Here is a 27,809-nt window from a genome sequence, read left to right as displayed (position 1 = left end):
TTGAAGCACCGATTCCTGGGAAAGCCAAAGCGGTGAATACAGAGTAACGACTAGTAAGCTCAACGAAAATTTCACGTGGACCAAGCCATAGGTAGCAAAAGGTATCGTGATCGGCCCTTAAGTGACGCACCTCCATATATGGTAGTCAGGCTTTCGTCATCTCTTTCATGACGCAGTTCCAAAAGGTAGAGAAGTGATTGCTAGGGAAGTCTCCACAGGCCCACTCCCTTGGCTGTGGGACCGCTTTGAATTGCTTGCTTCCTAATATTCCATTTTTCCACCCTCGGGTGCGCCACAACATTTTTGTCCGCAAGGAAATCTTCAATTATCTCTATCATCGGGCTAAGCCTGTTGTGCGTTAACGGTGCAAGCAGGGGTAATTGTTTTTCAAATCTTTTTTGGTAACCTCAACTTACTCCATACCTCCTTGGATAATCGACCTTCCCATTGCCCACACGTTCATTCCCAGCACAGCACCCGCCTCAAGAGAACCCTCAAGGCGCAGGCCCCTTTCCCAAGCCAAGCACCAGGCCGGGCCATGGCTTACACCCATTTGAGAAAACCGGTGGGTATCAGGCCGGCAGTAGGAATTGAACCCACCCCCTCCCGAAGCCGAGGCGGGTGCTCTATCTGTGCTAGCCGCAACGCAGTTGATGCTTGCTCATACGGTATGCGATCACTTTATTTAAAGCTCAGACTAAATCTACAGTATTGAAGAAGCGTAGCTTGTTGGGCCAGTTGGTGCATGGTATGTAGAAAACCAGCGAAAAGGACGCATTCACAAGGAGAAGTACACAGGACAACGCTGTCCTGTGTACTTCTCCTCCTTGTGAATGCGTCCTTTTCGCTGGTTTTCTACATACCATGCACTAAATCTACAGTGATGGATCTCCCAGAAGCGTTTCGTTAACGTATGTTTTCACAGTGTCTTCATTCAAGTTGACTGCGAGTGAAACTTTCCCATTCCACGTCATGGACATAAGAGTGCCAAACGTGATTTGCCCAGCGGGGAAGTGCATTGCCGAAGATTAGATATTCGCAATCGGCTGACATGCACCGATTCAAAGGCAGCGCTCGAAAATCAGTTGGTAATGGAAGCAGCTTTGTTTCAGAGCGACTTGCTCTACCGGCGTTTACAAACAGAAAAAAAGTGTAATCCTAGCCATCTTAGAATATCCGGAAGCACACGCGGGCAGACCTAACTGAAGAAATGGTTTATAATAACGATAATAACGTGACACTTGACGTCATACCACTCACAAAAAGAGGCTATAAGTTATATATCTAGAAAACGGCTTGTTAAATCGCCAGTACTATATGCACATTAATTTAACCTTCCAATCGTCGCTTTTATTTACTTCAGATCCAAATATAAAGCTGCCGTGTACCTGTGGTCCTGTCGGACGTCGATGAACAATTTTGTTTATCTTCTCGATCTTTGTATAGCCTGCAAAGCCAAGTTCCTGAGTAGAATCACTTTTACAGTTGATCCAATTTGAGAACTTAGACACTGCGTGGAGGATGTCAAGCGTGCACTTCGAACGTCTTCGACCATTACATGATGAACGCCTCGTCATTTCGACAAAGACTTCACCGGCTCGCAGTACCACTGTTGTCCCTACCTCAGCTTCTGGGCCCGTGGTACGACGGGTACTCACAACAAATAGCTTCGCTTCCTGATAAAGACGGCGTTTAGACAATGAATATCAGCATTATTACTAACCTTCGCCTGCTCTTTATATGCGTAGCCTTGATATGATAGACTATGCATTCCAGCAGTGTTTGTATTTTCTTTGTCGTTCGTAGTGTAGATATCGTTCGCAGCTTAAGCAGTGCAAAAGTGTGAAAGTGGGAATCGACAGAGTTGTAGATGATGTTTTGTTCTCTTGTCCCTTATTAGTATAATTTTCACTGCCTCGCCATTGTTCAATCAAACATGATACTCCGCTAACTTTTAAAGTTGTTTTTATTCGGTTCCCTTAAATGGAACCACGACAACATTACTTCAAAAATAAAATCTCCCTCCCTTCGTTTCCAGACTACAATTATTTGTCAGCTCCCGAATCAGTCGGCTATATGTACTTGGTGTTTGCTCCAACCAGGAACGAGCATGCATGTTGCGAGGCGTGGCCCATGGTTCTGCCCGTCGGGAAATCTGTCCGCTATCTCTGGCCGTTATAATATACAGGCCTCCGCCACCGGACCCTATAGATCTATTTCCGACTCTTTTCAAGCCTGCTCTGGACAGGCTTTCTAAAAACCAGCTTGTGTTGCAGACCCGCACTCATCTGCTTTCTTCATGGACACGAATTATGAGCCTTTTTTTTTTGTCTAACAGTTTCCCCACCCCCTTTCTCAGCCCAGGGCAATCCGCCTTGAGTTGGACCTCTATGCTTTTCTTCTGACAAAAATATGGTGATGGTGCGGGCTAGTTGGTGTTCCATGAAGAATCATTGCAGCGCAACACAGCAAAAAAAAAAAAATTCGAACAAAGACTAGTTCACACACGCGCGCGCTGCGCTGTATGTCAGCTTGTTTCTATTCTCGTTTTTTGCTGTGTTGCGCTGCAGGTTTTCTGTGACAAAGTTGTCACTTTCCAATGAGCGCATGCATTACGAATACTAGTGACAGGAAACTTCACTTCGCATAGCTCGCCGGTAAAATTACTTGCACTCAGTTCGAAAATCTCAACACTTAGTCTTACATTCGAAGCAGCATCGCAGAGCACGCATGGGAACTGGAGGAAAAGAGGTCGCCGCTGTGCTGGCGCTGGCTACATGCTTGATGAGGCTTTTTTAGCGGCATGTTTCTTGCAAGAGCAGCCTGCGCATTAGCCTCGACCTCCGGAGGGCAAGAGCCGATATTCAGGCTTCTGTACTCGACAACGTCGGTAACGGCCACAAAGGTTCGAATATCCGTGACAGGACATGCCTCCGAGATTGATGATGATGATGGTGATGTCCTCAGGTTTGACTGAGCGTCACACGCATTTTCTTTTCTCTTCTTTGTCCTTGTCTTGTCATGCCCAGTTTTTACGTGTTAGCTCGATCCGCCCGTTGTCGCTGTTAACCTTTTCTTCATTTTGGCATAAAGTCTACGCTTTCCCATAAACACATCGAAGCGTGTTCGCTGGAAGCATCCTCTTTGAAACGACGTGGGGGAGTGTATTTTAAGTGTGCCGCCTGCGGACACAGTATTTCAGATGTACTGTTCACGCTGCGGCTGACAACCCATAATAACCGCGTATATGGTGTGAAGGGTGAAAAATGGATGGAGTAGCATCGCTTCCGTTTCCGTGAATTATTCACTCTGCACACAGCCAGTGGCTTTCAATATATAACGTTTTCGTCATGCCTGCAGCTATCGCAGATTCATCGCACTTGAGTTTTTGGAGTTGTAACAAACTTTTCTGATTCCGAAAAAAGAAAAAAAAAATAAGGACAATTACGATTCTCCCTAATGCGAAATTTGAGCGCAGCTCTGTAGGTGTCCTAGGCTCTGCAGGCTCATTGTTTTCCTTTCCTGGGTCGCCGGCACGTCTGTCGACGGTATTAGTTCGATATTAGCATAGTGCCTAGAATATTCTAGGCACTATACTAATATCGAACTAATACCGTCGACAGACGTGCCGGCGACCCAGGAAAGGAAAACAATGAGCCTATTCTAGGCACTATAATAGTAGCATTATTTAATGAAGACGGCGATATGCAATGCACAGCGCGAGAGTGTGTTTCAGTTTAACAAAAGGCATGATCGGCTGCGGCAATAGCCTATACTCTCGTGCAGTGGCCAGCGAACTTATCTGCTCGCGGCGCCGCGGTTTCGAATCCCAGTCGCGGCAATGTATATTAGTACGAAAGCATGCACTCATACGCCCACCAACACCGGCCAAGAATCTTGTCATCGTTGGCTCTTCTGCCGTTACCTAGCGAGATCCAAAAAAAAAAAAAAAGAAATCAAATAATATCCGCGACTGGGAGTCGAACCCCGAGCAGATCAGCTTCGCAGGGCGCTGCGTGAGAGCGCTAGGCTGTCGCCGCCTTTTTTTTTTTTTTTCAACAGCGAAACACGCCTCGCGTTAAACTGTTGCACACTTTCGAGCTGTGCATTGCACACCGTCTGCTTCGTATCTAATTTTACCGATGTATCTAATTTTACCGCGCGGAAACTTAGTACAAGTGCCAAAATGTCTAATGTGTTTAGTACAAAACCTCACATGGCAAATGGCACATTGATTGTTCAAAAGATGCTATCATCCATATTATCTTGTTAATGTGGGCGCCCATGCTTTACCAGAGGATGAAAGACCCACGTATACAACGGACACAGCACGAGGACAGGGAAGTTTAAGCGAAGGAGGTAAACTTAGCTAGCACGTAGTAAACTCAATTTTTCTTAACGACCAGCTCGCGTAGTAGTCGTGGATTGTCATTTTAAAGGACCCGCTACTGGGTAGCATGATGGACTACAAATCTTCTACCACAATGCAATCGGTTGTATGTCGTAACTTAGAAATATGTAGAAATCCTAATATGTTGCTGTGCAGGAAATCACTGTGACGAATTTTGGGTCTACATGCAGCACGATGAGACTATGTTTCTGTTCTGCGGTGACATCATCAGGCCAGCAAATTCACAACAAAGAAGAGCAGCTCGTTAGCGTTCCCGTTTAATCCCTGCTGAAAACAAAGACGGTTTGATTGGTGCGTTACCCCCCGTACGGTAAAGGGTATATTTATTCGTCATTTACCTCAGCTCTGTTTGTAGCCGCCGCGGTGGCTAAGTGGTTATGGTGCTCGGCTGCAGACCCGAAGTACGCGGGTTCGATCTCGGCCGCGGCGGTCGAATTTCGATGGAGGCGAAATTCTAGAGGCCTGTGTACTGTGTGATGTCAGTGCACGTTAAAGAACCCCAGATGGTCGAAATTTCCGGAGCGCTTCACTACGGCGTCTCTCATAGCCTGAGTCACTTTGGGACGTTAAATCCCATAAACTAACCAAACCATCAGCTCTGTTTGCCTGAAGCGAGATTTCATAAAGGCGTGACGTTACGAAAGTGCGCGCTGTCAGATAAAGGCAATCAAAAGAAGGTTGGAATCTGTTCTTGCAAGGGCACTGTGCACTTTCCAGCTTTAGGAACTGCATTTGACTTCGTTTTTACTCAGCTTCCAAGTGACATGTAAAAAAGAAGCTAGCTAGGATCCACTTAGTCAGCCAAATTATAAAAATTGCTTTGTACATCCGTAGTGGGTGGTGGTAGTGCGTACTTGCACTCAATTTTGGCGTTTTTTCGTCTTGAAGATCAAAAGCCAGACGCATACATAAATCTTTTCGCATGTAAGTTGACTTCGTGACTGGCCAGTACCTGTCCACTGTCCACTCCGCACAGGCAACGACATAATTTCCAAGACACTAGCTAGCCGCCAACCGACCTACGAGAAGCTTGGTGCATGCTTCCTTGGCTGTTTAGCTGTCAGCCACAATTCTTCGCTGGAACAGGCCTCGTTGATCGGCACGCGTGCACACAATCTTTAGGTTCTTTGGATCTTCGTGTGATTCAGTCGAGTCCGACGAAATTTAATCTGATCAGGTATCATAGTGGAGACGAGAAGCTGTAGTCATCGGACAAGAAAAGAAAAACATGTAATTGACGTCTCCGAACCAATAACGGCTCTTTGATCACAGTGAAATAGACACGGAATACTCGTCTATTTGAATGCCGAAAATATGGCACGGTGGTTGTGCGCAGACGGCTGCCATGCCATAGTTTGTGTGATTGATAGTATCGGGTGTCGTCTGGGTTAGTAGCGACCCGCTCACAAGTCGGGTTGTCAGGTTTCTATCTTTAGCCGCGGTAGGAAACCTGCGCTGGAGGTTTCCATGCCGATCGCAGACCGCAGCATCGTAACATATCGCCTATTGAACGGATGAAGACGCTCTGAATGGACTCCACCGACCCAACCATACATCGAGTCCACGCTATGCCGAAACACGCAGCCACACGTGGCGTTCGTCTGCGCGACCGGGCCGTGTCGGGCCAGCGCCATCTATAATTACAGATGCTGTTGTTCGAGAGCAGAAAAACGAGGAACGCTGCCAGTCAGGAGCGCTGCTTTCGCTGTCCCGAATCTGGTCTCACTCTTCTAGCGACCCAAGTGGCTGTCGATGGTACAGTTTCTGGCTGCGCTGCGAATGGGCATGTTCGGCGGCTGCATTGGTTGTCTTATTGCTCTTGGTGACACCACGCTGGTGCTCTTTCAGTCCTGTTTCGGCCGCGTAAACAGGATCGCAGTCCACCAGGAGAATCGTGCAGACTAACCCAGGTAATTCTTCCCTGTCTAGCGTGTTCTTCAAGTTCAGAACTTAGTGTCGTTAGCTGCGCGAGCGTGCGCGAAGTAACGTGTGTAACGCTTATGCAGTATTTCGAAAATGCGTGGGATAACACCTCGCTGACGTAGCGTGTACCGATGTGATGGCGGCGATCGTTCCGAAAGTTTTCACACTTGCCGGCTTTGCGAGAATTCGACGATTGAACGGCAATTTCGCCTTTCCTGTTCGTGTAATTCTGCAAGGGCACTAATTTTCCCACGTGTTTACATCCTCAACACTTGCCCCCTCCCCTTCACCAATTCGTGTCGACTTTCGAGCCTTCTGGATCTTGATGATTACAGGTATTCGTGTTGTAACATTTTGCAAACTGCCTGCGCGCGTCTTTCTGCCAGTTATACCTATACAGCCATAGCTCCAACTGCTACCAATGAGTAATGACTTTAGTTCCAATGAGTGTGCATTCCCGTTTTCCCATAGCGGCGGACACTTAAGAAGAACGTGAAGAGGCAGATAAAGGGTCTAGCTAAAAACAGTGAGAGGGGTCTCTAATGTAACGTCCCAGATAGTACCAAAAGTTAAAACAATATTATAAAATTGCTTTGTAAGCTACAGTAACGTTACATGTTGCACTGGAACCATATTTTAATGTTAAATATTAACAAATAGCGTTATATGTTGTAGCATAAACATTAACATTCAGAGTAAACATTGCGCTAATATTGTATTCTAAACGTTATTAAAGCGAAAGGTTTGCTAGTCAAGTCAAGGTCATCGGTACCGCAATTTGACCTTCAAGTGGAGGAGCGGTGGAGGTGTGGCAGCCACGTGACATATCTCCTCTCATTCCCTTCTTTGTCCCTTCCCTTAAGGTGCGGTTCACGTGTCCACCGAGATGTGAGTCAGATACTGCGCCATTTCCTTTCCTCAAAAACTAATTTTTGATTTCCTCTTTATTCCTTTCTTCTTTCACTCCCTCCTTTATCCCTTCCCTTACGGCGCGGTTCGGGTGTCCACCAAGATGTGACAGTTACTGCGCCGTTTCCTTTCCTCAAAAACCTAACCAAACAAAACAAGTGTGCCGCCGGTGTTCATTGGGTTCATTGAGTTCGCTGGGTTCATTGGCGTTGGCGCTGACAACGTTGTAAGTCCGTTGATTTTGACGAAAGGAAAGGCGCGCAACTGGCTCCCGGGGTGAGTGGACGCATCAATCTCGCTTTCATGTATACGTGGCGTTGGTGTCCACCTGCAAAAACCTGCTTCCGCTCAATATTCTGTGCATAGCAATGCTAAACCACCAGCAGTTTTTATAACGTTTAAATAATAACTGTAAAACAACTTTGCACATATATTTCCAGCGTGATGTCCGGGAATTTTTTTTTCCATTGCTTAATGATGTTCTTCAACTATAGTAGTGCTTTGACACTAAGTATTCTCGATTGTGCCTGCCATGCGCAACCCCATTATTTTGTTAGAAAGCTTAGCTTATTATACCCAATCGCCACTACAGCTCATGGCACATCCTTCAATAATGGTTATGCAAGCTTGAATCCGCGGTGTCCGTTTGGAGCTGGGTGTATGAGTTGTGTATGTTGTGCTGCATTGTGATGCTCAAGTGTAGCCGTCGTTGCTGGACGTTTGTACACTTTATTCATTGCGGCCGCTGACAACACGCCAAGGAACGCTGGAGTTTCACAGTAGGCTGGAGCTTCATAACCCTGCAAACTGCGATGGCGGCGGCGACGCAAAGGAAGGCGTCCACAGTCTGGTCAAAGCCTCGAAGGCACGATGCCATGTATGCCACGATTTCATCAAAGCAAAACATAATGCACGAACATGGACTAGGCCACAAACTCCGTGGTCAGTTCTTCATCTTGACTTTGCAGGCCTTATCAACGGGAACTGTTATATCATCGTGGTTGATGCAGCCACGAAATGGCTTGAAGTTCGCCACGTACGAACGATAACTTCAGCCGCTGCCATCCAAGAGCTGCGTTCGATGTTCGTCACATTTGGAATTCCGGAGATAGTCGTCAGTGACAACGGCCCTAAATTTACATAGGCAGAGGCTAAGGAATTTTGGCATTAGAACGGCATCCCACATGTCACAAGCGCGCCATACCATCCTGCGACCAATGCACAAGCCGAAGGAATGGTCCAGAAGACTGAAGTGGCTCCGCGAAAACTTCAAATGAGAAGCATTGCATGGCGTCTCTCAAAGTTTCTCCTCACCCAACACTCAATGGTTCATGGGACGACTCAGTAAACTACAGCTAATTAGCTTATGTTTGGACGTCAGCTGGGGGCAGCCTTAGACCTGCTCCATCCGACCAGCGTGCCGGCTGCGGAACACGAGTGCATTTCCTCAGGCGTACCCCTCTATGTAGCAGGGCAACCTGTGTTTGTCAGCAACTTCGCTGGCTCAGTGCAGTTGCTGGTTGCCATCCACTTCGCCAGGAGAATTGGCCAGCGATTATATGAGGCCTGTATGCTCAACGGCGGCCGTCTGCAAAGTAGGCATGTCGACCACATGCGACGGCGCCAGACCTCCGAGGTCGAAGTCAGTCCTCAGCGAGACCCGTTATTCCGCTTCCTTTATCTCCCATCCAACGAGCCTGCCAATTCCGCAGACGTCGCCACGGTTTCACCCGAGGTGTGTGGCGATATTGGTTCTTCCACACTGGCTATGGATGGCATTTTGTCAACCGACCCCTTCTCTCAGCTCTTCGCGCAGAAGACGGCTGAGACAATCCAGCTTTTACTCGAGTTGACAGACTGCGGGGGAAAAAGTGTTGCATCTCGCCAGGTGGCGACCTTGGCACCAGGTGGCGACGCCGAAGCGTGTGTGCGTGATCCTGTTTTTTAACAGCGCGAAAAGACGACGACGTTTACACACACAACAACATGAGCGCTGTCTTTCAACTGAAAATTTATTAACACAAAAGACATTTATACATAATCCCGCCAAACAAACACACAAAAAACCTACTTAACTTATCTTAAACATCCGGCAACGACTTCCCAAGAAGGGCAAATTCACGGTTAATCAATGACGATGACGGTTTAGCGACACACGCAGAACCCCCCTTATCAATGTGATAGGCCTCTATTAATTCTCTTACCGTCTGATCTTTGTGTTTGAAAACTACAGACGTGTCTTGAAGCAGGTGTTCTGTGCGCTCGCACTGCAGTTTAAGGCAGCGGGCAGCAGCCCCATGTCCTCTGAATAAACCCGTGCTGGCCCTTGCTCTGCCGATACAACATTTTCTATCCCTAGCAAAGTGTTGTCTACCTTTACAACTGGTGAGCCTGTACGCTGCAGCATGGTTACTTTTCCATTTAGAGAATGTAGAAGTTATGCTGTTTAAATGTTTAATTAAAGTTAAAGGTAATTCCAAACGCTTATTTGTAATATTTCAGAAATGTTAGAAAAGTAGTGCATAAGAATATTAATTTAACGTTTGACTAAAAAAAAAAATTACCGACGATTACGTTACTTCCTAATGCGAAATTTGAGCGCAGCAAATAAGCTGTTTCACCTTTTCGATAGTGAGTCAACCCCAGCTGCGGAGTTGGTTTCAGGGACAACGCCGCCGATGCCGACACAAACAATATGATACCCTCGCTTCCGCAGCGCTAAGAACCAGGTCTAGCCGTGGGAAGGTGGTCACGTATGCGTCGACGTGCCGGGGCCTACGTGAAATAACCGGCGCGTCGGCAACTGAAGAGCACCCTATCCGCCACACAAGAACAGGGGGGGGGGGGACCCTTTCCTCCTCTTTCTGCATGGCGGCGACGGTGTTCTATGCAGTCACGTTACCTTGACTCTCTAGCGGCGTCAGCGGCATCCAGCGGTATCAGTCGGTCGCTGCTAGCGCTGGGGGGATGAAAGGGGGGCGGAGCTGGTTACGAGGCCGACGACAACGCCGACGACGACGCGAAACCCAGGAACGGACGCCAAAGAGCTGCGCTCTAAAAAAACAACATTGTTGTAATGTTTCGCTGTTACCTGGGTGTCTAAATAGAACACATGCTTCATCCTGCGATGGGCCCTGCTTTAAGTATTGAGGCTGAGCGTCGCGTGCTGCCATTTTAAACCATCAGATAGCCAGCCAGGGAAGGTGAAGCGCGCACGGGTGCACTGATGCCCTGGTGCACTGCGAAAAGCACAGAATAACAATTCCCGTCAGCAGAAATTTAAGATCTAAACATTTTTTAGACTTCAAACATGGTAACAAACATGGACGCGTGCTTGTCGTCTTCTCGTCTGTTTTTTTTTTTTTTTTTTTTTGCGCAGTACCCTTGCTTAACCATGTACGACCTACTCGCCCAACAGCATGCGCTCTTAAACATGATGAAGTTGCGCGAAAAGAACGCTCACAACACAGGAAACCGGACTAGTTGCTCTTGTCCTGTGTCCTCGTGTGTGTTCTTTTCACACATTTTACCATGTTTAAATAATTTGGTTTGGTCTGGTTTGGTTTGGTTTATGGGGTTTAACGTCCCAAAGCGACTAAGGCTATGAGAGACGCCGTAGTGGAGGGCTGCGGCAATTTCGACCACCTGGGGTTCTTTAATGTGCACTGACATCGCACAGTACACGGGCCTCTAGAATTTCTCCTCCAAAGAAATTCAACCGCCGCGGCCGGGATCGAGCCAGCGTCTTTCGGGTCAGCAGTCGAGCACCATAACCACTAAGCCACCGCGGCGGGGCAATTATACAAATAAGGCCGAAATTTTCCACTAAACTATTCGGTGATGTGAGATGTCTCCGCTATGCTGTGAAATAATTTATACGGCTTGGTGATCGTTGAAAGACACAAATATGATTGCTAACAAAGCATTTTGCGGCTGGATATTATAGATAATGACCGGAGCCGCCAATGGCGCCCAGTATAAAAAACCTTTTATCCACGTCCGACAACATCTCGAAATGTTTAGAAAGAGAGATTCACAGGGCGAGAACGAAGTGAGCTCGAACGCATTAGACCAGCATTAATATTTTTGAAGCAGAGACTGAAAAGAATTTCCGACTTTCAGTCGTAGCGACCTAGGAAATTCCATGCGGCTGAAAGTTAACCAACCTCACTGGTGAGGGTCGTAGTAGTAGTAAAGAACTTTATTAAGGACGGAAATTAAGCATCCAGCAGGTCGGCGGCCTGACGTACCAAGGCTAGTTGGTGCAGTGCACTTGGTTCTGCTACTATTTTTCGCACCGAATCCCGTCAAGGTTACCAAAACTGTACTTTGTTTTCTCGCTTCTGGCGTTCCCGGGATGGCGCTGCGTCCCCGCGGCCCTTGTACTCGTTGCGGCTACTCCCCTTCTTGTCTCCTCGCTCTCCATCTTCACCCGAGCGCCTGGGCTACCCTTTCCTAGAGGCCGACCTCCCCTCGCCAAATCAGCGACGACCGAGTACACTCTGCCCTCGCCGTAAGCGCGTTCGCTGCCCTCCCTCCTCTCTCTCGAGAGCAGATGTTCTCTCTCCCTCCTCTCCGACGAGACCACCTTTCCCACCAGGTGAGTTCACGGCGGGAGGAGCGGCGGTCGGCTGCTGCCGCTGTCCCGGACCCACACGCGCAAAAGCTACGCAAAGCAGTGGCGCCGAAATAAAAACAAATTCCTGACGAAAGAAATAAAAAAAATACGAGCGAAGAGGAGGCGGACGGGCTCTTCCTCCCCTGCGGGCCTCTCTCTCGGCCCTCCTCTCCGACGGGCCCTCGTCGCAGATAGCAGCCGTGGACCGGCCTGCCATTGTCAGTGGCAGCGTTGCAGCGGGCCGGTCTGCTCCTCTTTTTCGGCGACGTCCTCCTCCTCGTCGTCGTCGTCTGCTCGTTCCCACTTGTTTGCCGCCCGTGTGATGCGTGCCCGTGGATAGCGCGTCGCCCCTGCTCGCTTCTGGATGCCCCCGGGGCCACGTCGTGAGATGTCGCCCACATCGGCTCTGCCCATGCGGCACCTCATGTTCTCGGTGAGTCTTGTCCGCTGTTTCGGCTCGTCGCTGCGGTTGTGCCCCGCGTGCTCGCGCGCGGTGAAAAGAGAAGAAAGAGAAAAAAAGTCAACGTCCCGTGACATCAACCGGGGGGTCCTCGCCGGATATGCGCTCCGGGGCGCTTTCCCCCACCGCTCCCGTGATGCCGGACGGCGTTCACTAGCTCGGGTTTACTTTTGTTCGCCACGGCAGAGCTCGATAATTCGAGGAAACGAGGAATTGCTCAACGGCGTTCTCGCTGTCGCCTAACGACGGGCAGGGCACTTTTTTCTTATTTATTTTTAAGCCCACACTAATATCTGTCGCCTAACGAGCAAGCCTCACCATGTAGTCGGGATCACGCCGCAAAGCTCGGGTCCGCAGAAAAACAAAAAAGTAGGGTCGGACACCTGCGCAGCTCAGTATTATGGCACGAAAACAAAAAGGGGGGTAGTCAAATCAGTACATAATGCTGCAAGAACTCACGACAGGCCTCTCTACTGTAACGGCTTTTGTATGCACAGTGTGGACGATAAAGCAACGATGCGCCAAACTTCCACGTCCGGAGAACGTTGGAGCATTGATGAAATCCCTTGTTGCTGTTTTGAAAGGCTCAAGATTAGGTAGCAGCCAACGACCTTGCCCAAACACTAATTCTCTATCCTTAACTACACAGCGAGACTTCTCTGAACAGTCACACTGGGGAGTTTATCGGCCTCCTCCACACATACGTGCGTCAACCAATGGGCACAAAGGATGGCGCTACGAAAACGAGAGAAAGAGAAATCGTACCAGGTGTTATTTAGGCAGTATCTAAAGCGTCCATTGTTGGAACAATCGTACGACTCGTCTGTTAAATCTTGAGCATCCATATGCGGCGCAGTGCCATGCTGATGCAGTTAACTTATTTTTTATAAACGGAGTCATGGGTAACTCATTTTAATCCCCAGTGCCTTAGTTCACCGCGCCATTTGCCTGGCAGTTACGATCGCGGTCAACGTGCAGCAGACTCTAGAGTATCGAATGGGGATATTGCATATTAACCGCAGCAGTAGACCCATCTCCAACGATCAGGAAAATACGTAGTAGATCTGAAAACTTCGGAACGGTAAGTACCCAGAACAAGGATTGTGGAGAGACGCGGTGGCGGTCGCTATCGTAGAGTACATGTGCTGAAACCTCATTTCGTGCAACATCAGTCTAGAGCGATGCTTTTGCGTGTTCACGCAAAATCCTCGGTTTAGACTGAAGAAAAAGAGAGGAAGTTGCCACTTTGTTGCGATAAGCTTTTCCGGAAATCGGAATTGCTTCGAGACTCGCCGCTTGATGCCCTTTGTCGAGCCCACAAGACTCAGCAAATACTATTGAAAGCAGAGGAAATGAAACTAAGTGTCTTTGTCTGACCGCTCTGTCTATAGTCTGTGATGGAGCGCAGTAGCAGAATCCCCTGGAACCGGATTCATAGCGCCTGCTATGCAAATTTTCACTCCCCCCCCTAGTAAATAAACAGTATATGTGGACCCTCCTGTACCCAGCCTGGTCTACTCCTTCGTGGGCAGGCTAATGCAAGCTTCATATCTGTCGGCCCCGAACACTTTCGAAAAGAAGTCTCGTTTTTTTTTTTTTTTTTGCCCTCTTTGAAGGCAAGCATTTGTGCGGACTACATAGGCGGTTATCACCGTAGCGAGAAAGTTCCACTGCATAACACGTTCAGTCGTTGAAGCAAGTAAAATTTTCAATGTTGCTTATTGAAGCTCTTCGTTTCTATGCTCCGGATGGTTTCCAAACTAAGGAAGCATGGTGCCTTGCAAATGCGTTAGGTGCTCAAACCCTCCGCGCCTTTGTGCATGTGAGAGTCAGGCACCTCACAACTGACACGAAAACGGTTCGTTCATGTATACATTGTCAACCATAATCCACGGGAGATTCACGCTCTGAGATGGGGATTGAAAGTCTTCAAGACTTGCAGCAGGTCCTTTCACTTCTTATAGTTTGGAGTCCACTTTCGTGGAGTACATAAATGTTTAAGTGCGTCATTTACATTTGCAAGGATGATCGGAGTGCACGTTTTCATACATCAGCAGCTCGCTTCACGAAAATTGGCCAGTGTTATCGAGATACGGCACCTCCTAGGGCATCGTAAAGGGGCCTACAGTACTGAAAATAAATGCATGAAGAAACAATTTTAAAAACAGCCAGCAGCATACTACACTTTGTAGATCTGCGTACGTTCTTGACACGTTTTACGATGCTACTCGACCACGTAAACGTAAATTTAGAGATCTGTCCAAGCACATCTTAATGCTGCACATTCTTCTCTGAATGAATATTATTTGTCGTCAATCGGATATGGAGTATGAGGTCAATGTGGACAAAGGCACCCTTGTTTTCGAATCGCGGTTTCAGGAGGCTGAAGGTTACTTTGCATGCGCCCATCAGTTGCGTTTTGGACTATGATCAGAGTGGACGTAATATCGACCGTGTAAAATGGTTAAGCAAGCACCTGTTCGTTTCATATTCGTTGGTGTGTTGCCAGAGTTATGGCATGATTAGGCAAGAACAGTGGTGGTTATGCCAACATTCGTCCCTTTGTTTTACGTTTGACATACATAATAATGTTGAGGGGTATTCACACTCGCAAATACTTGAGTTACAAGAGAGGTCATTGTGGGGACCTGTCGCTGCCTCTTTCTAGATAACCAGTACATGTTTAAAACCTGCTAAATGACATAGCAGTTCGCGTTTTAATCATATTTTACTTATTGCCACATTTCCATATATTCTTTTTACAAAACTGCAAATTCTGTAGCAAACCACTTCCAGGAACTTTATAAATATCTGAGCTCCTGGCCCGCTGGACGGGTCACCAGTATACTGTTGCGTTCACGTACAGAGCGGTTGTTCTAGGTTTTATATGCGTTGATTCTGAAAACCACGATTTCCTGACTAAGATCCCTCGAAGCTCGTTATGTGTTGAGTTAAGTGTGTACCGATAACAACTGCCGGGCCATACTCGCGCTAACTACCGTGCTTATCAGCCAAGCTAACGTGCTTACCGACTAATACCACATTGTCTGCCTATCCAAACCAGCAAGTAGCGACCCCAGTGCCGCTCTGTAAGCGGCCTTTCTCCAACGCATTTGCAATCTTCAATGTCAATAACCATCTTCTTTCACAGCATCTAGGCTCGAGACTTCTTGGGTGTAGTGAATTCTTGTGTGGTCTGCTAACGTGGGAACTTAGCTCAGGCTATTTGCGAATTTACTCCTAAAAATGTGCTCATAGTTCATTATTTATTTATTCAAGTTACTCACAAGATCATTTTGCATAAGAACATTATGTAAGTGGGGCAGTATACAGATCAATTCAGAAAGCATTAGAGCAAAACAACGATTGAAGAGAAACGTTATACAATAGTTAGCAAGATATATTCAACAGAATAAAAGTAAATTAAAAAAAAGGCGTTATACAAGTTTCAAAATGCGGCAACATGGAAATGGAACATGATTTTTCACTGAAGTTACAAAAAGCACAATTTCATTCATATTATACAGCAGTAAAATTGTTTTCTGGTAAAAGCATATAAAACCAATGTATTAGGCGATTATGGTGGTTATCATTTGATTTAATGCACCAAGTTGCTTGGTTGTTCTGCGTTAAAAGAGACTTACGATCGTCTCTGCCACGTACACCAGCTTGGGAGTGTGCACGAAAGGGGCGTTTTGTCCTCTGTTTGCTTACCTACGCAAGCGTTCAATATCGCGTGCCTTACGTCGGCGTCTTTGAGCTCCCGTTTAAGGGCAGCTCCGGCGTTTTTTCGAGGTTGCCACATTGTATTGAAACTTTTCCCTTCGCTCCTGGTTACAACCACTAAGTTTGGCAGCCCTGTGCGACATTTTTTTCCTGCCCAACTCGGTTTTAAAGTTTGCCGTTTCCGTGGCCACAGCTCCGATGATTCATTCTAAAACAGCGCAGACAGGGCACGGACGACGGAAAGAAACGTACTACGAGAGCGCTGGCTTGTAGCTGAAGGAGCAAGAAAGCCTCCGGGTGAAGACGGCCCAGCTCGTGCCACTCGGACCTCAGGATTTTGCAGATCCGCCACAAGATTTTACCACCCGAATTCCGCCGCCTGTTTGGAGGCTACCTACCATCGCAAGGGCATGACATTAGGATCTGCAAAATCTTGAGGTCCGAGTGGCAGGAGCAATAGGCCGTCTTCACCGGGAGGATTTGCTCCTTCAGCTGCAAGCCAGCGCTCGAGTTGTGCGATTCCTTCCGTCGTCCTTGTCCTGCCTGCGCTGTTTTACAATCAGTAACTACCAACTCGCCCAGGCTCCTACTTTGGTTCCGATGATTTTTGCGGGCAACATTGCATTTGCGACATCAGGAAGATTACCTGTACGTTATGCATTTAGAGGCCTGTATTGGGTCGTCTCTGGCATTTTATGAACGCAGACTTCGTTTTCAGTCGCTACTTCAGCCATTCAACGCGCGTACGAGTGTTTTTTTTTTTTTCTAGTAATTTTTATGACGTCATCGTGCGTCACGCAAAGCTTCGTTCCTGACCATCGGCTCAATTCCAGTTTCGGTTTGCTGCTCTCGCTGCTTTAAAATAGCCCCGCACGATATTTTAAAAAAAAAAATGGTTTTTTGCGGCTGAAAGTGGAGACTAAGGAATGGGATGCGACTATCGGCTCAAAATGTCCGAAAGAACACCGGAGTTGCCCTTTAGGCCGCGAGAGTACAAACCATATTCATTCCTCACGCGTGCATGCCGTGTTCCTGAGGTCCAGCGTTCAGCAGCCGCAGCCGGTTAACAGCCGGTGACAGAGAGAAGCTCGATTCCGTCGGTTCTCGAAACGAGGCGCGCATACCGTGTGCGCGAAAGAGGGCGGGGTGTCGGCCGCCACCGAAGATTTGTTTAAGGTCAGATTACTGCCATACATTCTCGATGAGGCGCCACCCCGAGCGGAGGACGTTTCTTTTTCCAGGGAGAAGCGTGGGAATAATAACCGCGAGAAGCGGCGATGGCGGGAGAGCAGAGGAAAGCAGGCGAGGCGCAGCACTCTGCGCTCGCAGGTGGAGAACCAGTCCGCGATGGGTTCTCTTTGGCGCACCCGCACCAAGGGCCGAGCGAACGCAGTCGACGTGATTTATCGGCCTCTTCGCAGCACGGTGTCCAGACGGGAGGCGACCAATTATGCGCGTCCAGCGTGGCCCGATCGCATCGGGCGCCTACTCCGAGCTGGGCGGCCTTGCGCGCGGCCTGACCATCCGCGTGTGAAATTCCCAGCTCGCCGTCGCGCACTTGCGTGCAGTGGTGCACAGGCCAAAGAGGGGGTCGAAGACGTAGCAGCGGTTCGCCAGCCTGGCCCTTCGTCTCGCGCCTTTCCGACTCGTCATCGGTGCGTCGGAAGCAAAGCACAATGAACGGCCTCGTGTGCATATACAGTCGAGCCCACTTGTAACGAACCTGACGGTCACGCGGATTCCGTTCGTTATACCCGATGTTTGTGGTAAGTGGACTGTCCGTATAACTGCCAAAAATATTAAGTCCGCTAGAAGTTGCATTTATTTCTTTAAAAAACAACTACATTATGCGCTTCTACTTATTCTCTACTTCTACTTATTCTACTTCCACTTCTACTTATTATTATTAAAGCAGGCGCTACCGCGGCTCTTCCCAGGCTCTCCAGGGCGGCCATGTTCTCCTCGTTGAGACCCTTGCTGCCAACAATAAACTATAGGGATGGGATACAACTAATGGTGGTTGAAGCGCCCACAGCAGCTGGTGGCGGGTCGGCTACATTAATCATATTCCTAGTGGCAGGGGAGGGCTCGTACTGGGCGTTAAACGGCTTCGTCAGAGCACGCGGCTCTGTGATGTTGTGGTCCGCAGGAAAGTAGTCATCCGAAGAAACATCTGGCCAGCTAAGCATCAACGACGCGTTGCAATAAATCTGCATGCGTCTGATCAGGTGCTGTTTCAAGAGCTTTATTTATCGTTCAGGCTATATGCACTGACGCATGTAGCGCAGCGCTCGCTGCACAGAATGTGTGAGCTGCACTGTTGAAGCTGGCTGCGCGTAGCGCAAACGATGGAGCCCACTGGGCAGGAGACGCGTACCGCATGACCAGCATAGCCAGCAAGGCATCCAAAGTTCTCATATCGCTGCTGTTCGTTGGTCCACGGCCATAGGTAGTAGCTTCGCCTCACTTCACTTACGATGATTCCAGTCTCGCGCCAACCACGCTTCTTTATACACTTGGCATGTTTTGTCCAGCAAGCGAACATCCATGCAATGATTTCCCTCGCAGGCCATCGGCGCACGCTTGGCGGGCGGTTACTTACTGTTTCAGTGCCGACTTTTTATTGTCCACGGGCCTTTTCTTTTATCTTCAAATTGGATTAAGCCTGTTGTACGTATGTGGTGCAGGCAGGGGCTTATTATTTTTATTTCTTAGGCTGCCCCAACCTAATATATCTATTTCCGGGTCGAGATGTTCTGTCCGGAACGGTGTCGCGAGCGCTAAGAGACGCTCTTCAATCTCCGCGTTTGCTGGAAGCGAGACCCCTTCAACTTCGGCGGACTTTATGGAGCCTTCTAGTTCGCTGTAATCGAGTGGTGCGGCCAAAGTGTTTCATTGTATCTGAGGCAAACTGCCATTTCCCTAGTGAATTTTTTGACGGTAGCACGGAACTCGTTCCTAATAAGCAAACTTTCGTTGCATCTGCAGTGGGCCCGACTGTATATTATAATATAACATGAACCAAGATAAGGCGAGTTTAGTTATACGCGAACACAAGACTGTCATATCGCGTAGCTATGCCATCAGGCTTGTTTTCTTCGTTCCATCAGCTTCAGCGGTGCTGAGGGGGATTACAGAGACGAAACGTATATCGGGAGCGTCACCCATGCTCAGCGTGCAAATGGAAGCAGTGGCTGTAGATATTTAGCGCTTTCTGTGCCGGCGTTCTCAACGTTGCTCTCAAACCTAACCGAATAGCAGGAGAAGCCCCGACTTAGCTCTTTCAGGCTGCCAATGCACTAGCCACTGCATTGGCTTGCGGACAACTCTATAGGGACGTACCCGATAGTGAAGGTGACGTTACTGTATACATATGCAAGATTCGTCTGCTTCTTACTCCGCAGTCACTATTCTCTCCTGCTGGCGGGATTTAGCTTTAAACAGGCGAAACGGCGTTGAAATGGTTATGGTCTCAATTAAGTGCTGTTGAGAGCACGCGGAGCGTCGGAGTCCACGCACGACCTTTCAGTAACTGCATGCAGCACTGATGGTGAACTACTGCAAGGAGGATTAAAGCCGATACTTCCGCTCCTGCTCAGTCGTGGCGCTAGTCTGTATACGGGGCCGCCTGTGTAAGAAGACCGTTCGCAAGCTCTTCCGATCCGTGCGCCGTGTTCGCGTGTGCCTGTTGGAAGAGAGGTTACGCTCGAACAGGTGAGAAAGCACCGGTGCGCTGCGTTACACGGACTCCGCTGCGTGGATAGGCAGGCACCGCGGCACAGAAGCAGCAGCGACGAAGCGGTGGGAAAGCGGCGCAAAACGGCGCAGGTCGCGCGCCAGCGCCGCATCTGCCTCCGTTCAAGCGGCACGCGCGTGCGACCGCGTCGCCGGGAGTCGAGGCGCACACATGTCACGTCCTCGTGACAGCCGTGCACTACTGGTTTGGCTCGATCGCGAAGTCGTCCTGACAGTTCTGGGTCTCGCGGAGGCCGCCGGCAGATGGGCGCGCCGCGCGTCCAAGGGGATATATGCAGCGTCCTTTGGCAAGAGCAGGCTGTCTCGCGCGAGAACGAACCCTACGAGATTTCCGCGAGGGTCCGCGTGACCGACTTCTTTGCCCGCGGTACGAGATTTGTTGGCGCATAATAGAACGAGCCTTTGCAAACTCACAGGGGGCCGACGGCGAGAGAAAGCGTCCGACAAATAGCCGAGACGCGGTTCAAGGGAATGGCATAAAACTAGCAGGGATCGGGGTGAGGGGGAGAAGGTAAAGAGTGGTTCTGACCCCACTCAACCTTTCAACCCTTTCGCCTCGACAGTGTCGCAGGCAAACAGTAAGGCCTGCCCCTTTTCGGAGTCAATAACGTTCGCTCTGTAAACGGAAATCGACGTTTTCCTAACGACAATGGATGTTTGTTGGCAAACAGCTGAATCGCAGTGCGTGCCCAAAGAGCGCTCGCAGAACTTGCGATGGACGCACCGCACCCCAGCCTCGCTACCGTACCGCTAGGCGAGATGCACACGGGGTGCTACTGGAACTGCCGGCGGCGGACCTGGAAGGTGCAATCGCAGTGTGGACGGGTGCGCCGCGCGTGGTGGTTGCTGGTGGCGGCGGGGCGACCCGGAAGAGGCGAGGAGAGCCATGGCGGCCGAATCAAGTCGGGCAGCCCCAAACCTGGCCTGCCGGTCGGTCAGTCGCCCGGCGTGGACAGCCCGCCCCGAGACCATTTCGTTCCAGCGGCCGTCAAGTTGTGGAGCACGCGAGCTCGTCGCCGCTCCTCCTCTCGTCCGCTCCCCGTGCAGCGGTGCGGGCGGGGGCCTCCCAAGGCACGTGGGCGTGACACCGACGCTTGGGAAGGTCGTGTGTGTATTCAGAGCTTCGCGGTCTTTCTCTTCGCGGGCGTACAAAGGATTCGCCGCGTCAGCGCCAACAGAAGATGGGTCTACGGCGCCGATGCCCGCGTACGGTTTTCAGGCTCGGATCTGTGCGGGGTCAGCCGTCCTGGAGTTGTCTAGCATTCCGAGACTCTTTCTGGTGAAAATGTTCTCTGCGGTTTTGCTTTGAATCTCGCTTAAGGTTGTAGTGTTGCTAAGCGTGCGATGGATGTGACGGGGACCAGTATTGATCGAATTAGTATCCGAAAGCATTGTTACTTCGTGTACGGGTCAACCCTTAACCGGCTGAGCTAGAAGTATGTGGTTCTGTTCGTCAGACACATGACTGACAAGTTTCTGTTCCTTAGTTGACTATGTTGAAGTCCTAAGAATGTCATCAGCAGGTAGGTGTCACTTGTCTTATTCGAGTGCACCGCTTGATCTTATGCTTGCAATATTTTCCTTTTTTTTTTGTCTTTATGGTCCCAGGAGAGAACAAATGTCATATTTTTGGAATCATGCGTTTCTTTCATCCAACTCGCCCTCCACAAAGGAAGAGAGAAGAAAATATATGACGGAAACTAGTAAGGTCGCTTTCGTACGCCACATCAACAGAAATAAGCGCGTTTAGCTTTTGTTTTGCTCATATCCCGCTTTTCTCCCGAACAGGGCGATTTTCCAGGCTACGATTGTTTCGTTATTCCGCTTCCCCCAGGTGCTACCGCAGCAGGCGGCCATCAAATGCGCAAATGCCGACTTTGCATCGTAGCCGTTAGCCGACGGTCATCCTCATCCTCTGATTCCAGATGCAGCGCCATGTGCCCGGGAAACTGCGCCGTTTTCTGTTTGCCAAGGTGCGGAGCATGCTAGAAGGATTCAAAAAGGTTACACGTTACATCCGACTACTCCAGCCGCAGTGCCAGAGCTTGCTCAGCAGCCGTCAGTGTATACGCGACAGACCCGTGTTTTCAAGTTTGCGCACTCTAGCAAGCAGTCAGGTTCTTCAGTGCGCGTGCTTACTAGGACAGCGTCACGCTCGAAGGACTCGCACTCCTAACCGAATTGCCCGAAAGCACACCGGGCGGTTCTGCCTGCCGTCAGGTCGAACATGACTTGGGTCCGCGCCGCGCAGCGCCCAAGTATGGCGACCCGAGCCGCGGAGTGGGCGAAAGCGGCGTCGTGAGGAACTCAGTGCTGCAGCGACTGCGGGGTGCACGGCGGAATAATTACCGTGCTTCTGCGCGGCCTCTCCTCGTCGCGCACCACGCGCGCCCGCCGTGCGGCGGGGAGGCCGATTCTTCATTCAGCGGCGCCGCATCGCGCGAGGGTCTGCTCCCCCGCCGCGAGACACGACGGGCAGCTGCCGCCCTGCGCGGCCCCCTTCGGACGGAAGGGCGCGCACCTTGGGTCAGCTGTCCCTCCCCGGTGGGCCTTCGGCCTGCCTGCAAGGGGTGCCGTGGAAACACCTCCGCAGCCTTCGAGCTGGGGAGGGAACCATTCCAGTCCAGCTCACAAGTTGCGCCTGTCGTTTCTTTTCGTTTTTCTACCGGGGAGAGCGCTTACCACCCCGATGCGCGTGGTTTGGGCGAAATTCGCTGATTACGTAGGCGAGGGCGGCACCAGGGAGTGAAGGAAAAACATGCATGAAGGCAGTAGCGGTACAAAGAGAAACTCTCTGCGCGGCATTTTTGTTACAGTCCTCCTGCGCCAGTAAAAATCGTGACATAACTCAGACCGAAGTTCACGACTCGCGGTGCCGGCATACGAGCATGAGTGAAGGAAAATGGAAGGGGGAGAGGCAACGTAGGGAGGGGGGGCGACGTACAGATAGAGCAAAAAAAACCTTTGAATGCCCCTCAGAGTAGAAGTTTTCAAAGCCTTGGAGTTGATTAGAGCCGCCGGTGCTGCTTCATGTTCCATATGACAAAAAAATTTCCTTCAGTACGCGAACTTGACTTGTTACAGAAACTCGCTAGCATAGAACAGAGTTAAAGGTCTGCTAAACAATGAAGAACCAGTGAGATCTTGAAATTTTTGCTTAGATTTCTTCTGGTTGATACCGCAAGAGTCGTTTCTAAGAACTGTGCTTGTGATGCATTGCCCTCCCCCCTCCTCCTCCCCCTTTTTTTTCAACAGTACGCGGTTAGTTACACAATCTTGACTCTAAATTTTCTCTCCTGTCCACGATTGGTCACTGAGAGTCACAATGTGACGTTGCCTTCGACTCTTCAAGTAAGCAGTGACACTGCCGTGTTCGACATAACTGTGGGCCGGTGCTCTTCCACGAAGCACAGTTATTCGTAAGGAGTCAGTTGCACGCTTCGTTGCGCTCTGTTCTCATCCGCGTTTCACTTACGCGGCAATCAACCAATACTTTATTTTTGCATTCGCGCACAAATCAAGGTGCGCAGCAAGAATGACAACGGAGTTATTAAGTGTTGGCGTTTAACTAGAGTGCAGCGAAAAAGCTGAAGTCGCGACTCGCGGACGCGTCCCCTCAGCGCGTCCCATGCACAATGACGTAATTAGGGAAAGCAGTACAAATTTTCCGAATTCACGCCAAAACGGAATACATCTTGTATTATCGCCGACCTCAGACAAATCCGAGACGAGTCCGAGATAGGTCCGAGGCGAATGTTTTACTCTATAGGTCCGAACTCCGCTTTCACGAGAGAGAGAACGAGGAAAGAAAGAAGAGTAACCCGTGTCTTGTTCTTCAGAAATGAAGCGCCAAAGGTAGGACCTTCTGCGACGAATTCAACGCCTAAACGGCTACGCGCAAATATCTATGGACAGCCTGTAGTTTGTCCTGCAGAGCTCGGAGGGGGAAGCTTGAGACCTTTTACTTGTCTAGGCTTTTCTTTTTTGTGCGTGGCGCTAAAAGGCTTTTAATACGAGGTAATTGTAGGAGTTTAGTCTCAATGAGGGTCAGTGTAAACGTCTAGGCTCTGATTGGTAACGCTGGGCGACTCGTGAGCCTGCTGCTAGCATGAGGGTCACGCGTAGTTGCCGCTCTACCCCTCGTATAACAGCTCGTACAACGCGGCGATGATCTTGTGAGCGCGGGTCCCGTAATGGAAGTCGGCAGTTGGAAGAGAACCGACAGCGAGTGACCTTGCGGGCGGGAGAGAGTGCGCACCTCGACGCTCTCCAAGAGACGGAAAGAATCAATGGTGGAGAGCGACAAAAGCACCGCGGAGAGGCGTCGGACAGGCGCGCGCGAGCAGGAACGACAAGCGCAGCGGCTCAATCAGCGGCCTCACCGCGCCGATACCGTCGCTTCGGGAGTAGACGTTACGCGCGCAGCCCGAGGCTAACGTTGCAAAACGGCGACAACAGCGTCTTGTCAAACGATTCCTTTTGGCGACCCTCGCGGCCGGGCTAATGTCTCTGCCTCGATTTGCGTCTTGCAGCGTGTACGACGAATGCAGGCCGCGAACGCTCGTTGCGTAAGGGCGCTCGCGCTTCGGAGGTGCACAGCTAGCGGGCCGGCCTTGGCCGCGAGCCTATACGCGGCGGCGACGAGCGCGTCTACTTGCAGCGCCCGATGGTTCTCTCGCTTCTTGTCCGGCGCAGCAACCCGTGTTTTGCTCCGCCACGTCGCTGCTCCAAACGAGGTGTTTCGGAGGGAGCGGATGGCTAGCGGATGAGTTGCATGGTCCGACTCGGGCGGTAATTGTAACGGAGCTGTCGTAAGCGCGGACGACCCACCACAAACCGCCGCCACTGGTGCGCTGCGGCAAAGGGACGAGGGCAATGGGGGAAGGCAGAGAGAGAAAAAAATTAACAAAGGAGAAGACCAGCATGCAGGAACTATACATATGAAGGCAGCGACGTTTGCGTCGCCTTTCTGGACTTGAGAAACATGTGAGAGAGTTCGCTTTTGCTCCAGGCATCCGTCACCTGGAGCTGACCGGTCTGTCTGTAAAAGAGAGAGAAAGAAAAATAAAATATGACAAAGAGGAGGCCGGGATTTGAGTACGATAACTTTTGGCATGGAAAGGAATAATGAAGCCAGAAATAATCACGTGCCGCTAAGCGTGCGATTGGATGAGTGCGTGTGGTCAAATCAGGTATAACTGCGCAACAGCGACCAAATTGGGATCATATGATGGCGTAATTTGTGAACCAAGAATAATCTTCAGACTTTATTATATCCCTCTGAGCTAAAGATACGAGGGAGGAGGCGGTGTAAATAATTCTAGCCGTCATTTTGATGCCATTTGCTAGTCGTTGTGCTGAACCGAAATGTATGACAGTTTTGTTGTTTTTTTTGTTGAAAAATCGTTTTCACGAGCAGTCAATACGCCCTTTTACTGACAGACTCGGTCAAGTGAAGGGAAAGCACGAATATTTAATTGCGCATTTAAACCGGCAAGTATGTACCACGTGTTTCAGGGATGCCCCCCCCCCCCCCCCCCACATACACACACACACTAATTTTTCAAAATAGGCTTTTTAAGATAAAGAGGCAGCTTTTGCGGCATAGCAGTAGCAGTGTTGGTGGACGTCACAAAAGTGATGAATCATGTTAGACAGTCTGCCAGCTAAGTAAATTCTAGTAGTTAACTTTTTACCTGTTACAGACAGGAACCTGGCTGCAGTTAGAGGTAAGTAGCTGATCATCAGTAATAGCCATATCTGTTGTTATAATTTCGAAAACGCGATTACCCTAGGCGTTGTAGGCCACCAAATTGTGGGCATTTCTCGTCCAGGTCGAAAATCACGCGCCTGCGGTGTGCGCACAGCGACGTCCATCAAATCGCGTCACTCCATAGCACGCGGGCCCCTTGACCTTCTCTGTCTCGTCCGCGCTGCGCTGCTCGCCGCTGCTCACTGCTACTTCTGAGGCAGAGACGAGAAGGTCACGTGGCACGTGCGCCGTCGAGTGACGTTTACTGGTCGGCGTCACTTGCGCGAAGCGATCGCGCAACTTTCGAAATGCGCGAGAAGAAGTGGAGAGACTTTGCTGAGCCACAACGCCGAAAGTAATCAGTTTTTCGAAATTGTAAATACAGATATTGCTAATAGTTAGCCACATATCTAGTAGCAACCAGGTGCCGATCTGTAATAGTTAAAAAGATCACCAAAAGAATTTACTTATCCTGCTTACCGGTTAACATGATTCATCACTTTGTGACGTCCTCCAACGCTCGTTTTGCTCTGGAGCAAAACAAATCTTTGTATCTTACAAAGCCTACCTTTAAAATATAGTGGCGGGCTTCCCTGAAACACCCGCTATACTACTGGCCATATGCGAGAGGCACCAGCATAAAGGGAAACAAGTTTGCACGGAAATTGCAGCAACCAGACTTGGACGCGAGAGCGTCTTTGACGGGGAGTCGCTCTTCTCTTTCTTTGGTACCCTTTCGGAAAACATGCTGACAGCGCGCGACCTTGCATACGAAGGAGACGCACCGTCACAGCTTGAACCCTAATATACGGGCGCTAACCACGCCAGCGGGCGCGCACTCGGCAAGCAAACGTCGACAAAGCAGACTGCGCGCGCTCTGTGTACACGCCTCGACGTTGCGGCTGCGCAAACTTGGGCTACGTCCTCCTGCGGGGACAAAACAAAAGAAAAAAGAAAGGAAAAGAGCCGCGGGCACGGCGTTCCGATTCGGCCACAACGAGGTGCAAGAGACGAGCATCGTCGGCGAGGCGAAAAGCGCAGCGGCCAGCGGGGACGTCGTTTCACGCTTGCCAACGCGGAAACAAAGCAGCGTGACCACATTTTGGGGGGAGGGGGGAAGAGGGAGGCCTGCAACGGTCTGCCTGCACAGCAGTCGACTCGCCGCTGCATGTCGTCGAGCTCCGCGAAATCCGCATTCTACGCCGCCACAGCCAGAGAGAGGGCCGGGGGGCCCCTTCCACTTGCCATTCGCTCGGACGGGCGTCCCTTCAAGAATTACGTTCTCTCCCGCGGCGCTGCTCATCTGGCGGCCACCGTCCCCGCGTCATCCCGACCGACAAAACGCGGCGCAGGCAAATAAATCCAGGAAAAGAAGAAAGGCGAGAGAATCGCTCCGTTTAATCGGTTCCCCCAGTTCCCACGATGCTGTTTGCAAGGGCCTCCTCCGCTCGGAGGCGTTTTGTCCTTCCCCATACGGCGTCCCTCCTCCGCGCGGTGGCAGCAGCGACACTCAGGTGGGGCGAATATGATGAAAGAGAAAATCCGCCGGTTCTCTCCTCGTCGATCTTTTAGTGCGCTCTCAAGAGGCTCCTGAGCTGTTTCGCAAACTCGGCCAGCGCGCGCGGTTTGCCTCGGCCTGCTCGTGTGAACGGGGAGACGCGACGCGCACTCTCCATTAGCTCTGCGCGGAGCAGGCGAGCGACCACGAGTGATCGAGAAAAAAACGCGCTGGGGTTTCTTCCCGATCCGAGCCCGCGCGTGCTGCTACTGTGCGTTAAGTGGGCACCTAAGCGCCAAATATAGATGTGAGCGAGCCACTCTGGCAGCGCCGACGAAGCGGTCACTGTGCGCTCTGGTAAATCACGGCAAAGTAGTAAATATTTGAGAAACTGCACCCGTTCTTTCTTTCTTTCTTTCTTTCTTTCTTTCTTTCTTTCTTTCTTTCTTTCTTTCTTCTTTCTTTCTTTCTTTCTTTCTTTCTTTCTTTCTTTCTTTCTTTCTTTCTTTCTTTCTTTCTTTCTTTCTTTCTTTCTTTCTATTGTTTTATCGAGTCCTTCGTGTTCGCGTAGCATTTGCTTAGCCGACTCGCTCTCGTTGGTCTCCGAATAAGCGGACATAATTGGACGAGTGTTGATACGCCGAATACCGTGGCGGACAATGGGATGGCACTCGTGCCGGCGCGTTTGAGTGAAGATGTACGACCAGTTTGGACAGATGAGGTTTTCGCCCAGCTCAGAAGAGCCGGTGAAGCTCT

General features: G+C 50.1%; 1 protein-coding gene across 1 annotated transcript in view; it reads left to right on the top strand.

The window, feature by feature from the left end:
* Positions 1-12,057: 12,057 nt before the first annotated feature.
* Cad88C (cadherin 88C) overlaps positions 12,058-27,809 on the top strand; it is a 150,567-nt gene continuing 134,815 nt past the window's right edge. The window contains exon 1 of the mRNA XM_089581353.1: positions 12,058-12,294. The gene's annotated coding sequence lies outside the window, so the exon portion shown is untranslated. The remainder of the gene's footprint in view (positions 12,295-27,809) is intronic.

This window comes from Amblyomma mixtum, chromosome 3 (genome assembly GCF_055824585.1).
Source record: "Amblyomma mixtum isolate Tamu chromosome 3, ASM5582458v1, whole genome shotgun sequence".
In the NCBI taxonomy this organism is placed as follows: Eukaryota; Metazoa; Arthropoda; class Arachnida; order Ixodida; family Ixodidae; genus Amblyomma; species Amblyomma mixtum.
Note: the sequence above shows the minus strand (reverse complement) of the source record. Positions and strands in the feature narration are given on the sequence as shown.